At 46.2% G+C, this 1,118-nt stretch overlaps 1 non-coding gene across 1 annotated transcript; it reads right to left on the reverse strand.

Annotated features, from left to right (window-relative positions):
* Positions 1 to 286: 286 nt before the first annotated feature.
* Positions 287 to 424, reverse strand: LOC114808346. The gene has a single exon (XR_003756192.1). It is a non-coding gene; the product is annotated as a small nucleolar RNA SNORA7 (small nucleolar RNA).
* Positions 425 to 1,118: the final 694 nt, after the last annotated feature.

Below are 1,118 nucleotides of genomic sequence, written 5' to 3' on the forward strand. Positions count from 1 at the left end.
ATACCTTAAAAAATACAGAAGGATAAGATGTAGTCCCTTCCCTCTAGGAGTTTACAATCCAGTGAGACTATAGTCAGTCTTGTCTTATGCTGTCGAGTCACTTGCATGGACACATCTCCCCCAGAAAGCCCTACCTCCATCGGCAATCATTCTAGTAGTGTGTCCATAGAGTTTTCTTGGTAAAAATATGGAAATGGTTTACCATTACCTTCTTCTGCACAGAAAACTTGAGTCTCCACCCTTGACTCCCTCCCGTGCCGCTGCTGCTCAGCCCAAGAGAGTTTTGACATGTAGCAGATCGCCTTCCACTTGCTAGCCACTGCCCAAGCTAGGAATGGAATGGGTATGCCTCTGCTTGACTCTCCCTCCCATAGCTGAGGCTGCTAGAGTACTGGAAACTCTCCAGGTGCAATTCTGAGAGAGGGATAATCAATCTGAGTCCTCATTAATCAGCACTGGAATCCACTGCAGAAGATTGCCCACATTAAATGTCTGGGTGGACAAAACAAAAGGGGTTGTATTTGGAAACAACCAATATTTGCTAGCACTTGCTGGAGTCAATGGCCCACGTGTATTCACATCACAGATGCAGCATGGAGTAGTGAATAAAGCACAAGACTGGGAGTCAGCAGGTCATGGGTTCTAATCACTCATCTGCCACTCATCTGCTGTGTGACCTTGGGCAAGTCACTTCACTTTGCTGTACCTCAGTTACCTCATCTGCAAAATGGGGATTGAGACTGTGAGCCCCACGTGGGACAAGGCCTGTGTCCAACTCAATTTGATTATAGCCACCCCAGGGCTTAGTACAGTGCTTGGCACATAGTAAGCTCTTAACAAACACTATTATTATTATTATTATTATTATTATTAATCCACCCTTTCCTCTCCATCCACACTGCTACTCCACTGATCCAAGCACTTAACACACCCAGCCTTGACTCCTGTATCAGCCTTCTCGCTAACCTCCCTACCTCCTGTCTCTCCTGCTCCAGTCCACATTTCACTCTGCTGCCCAGATCATTTTTCTATAAAATGTTCAGTCCACACCTCATCACTCCTCAAGAACCTCCAGTGTCTGCCCAGGTACCTCCACATCAAATGGAAACTCCTTACCA

This window comes from Ornithorhynchus anatinus, chromosome X5 (assembly GCF_004115215.2).
Source record: "Ornithorhynchus anatinus isolate Pmale09 chromosome X5, mOrnAna1.pri.v4, whole genome shotgun sequence".
In the NCBI taxonomy this organism is placed as follows: domain Eukaryota; kingdom Metazoa; phylum Chordata; class Mammalia; order Monotremata; family Ornithorhynchidae; genus Ornithorhynchus; species Ornithorhynchus anatinus.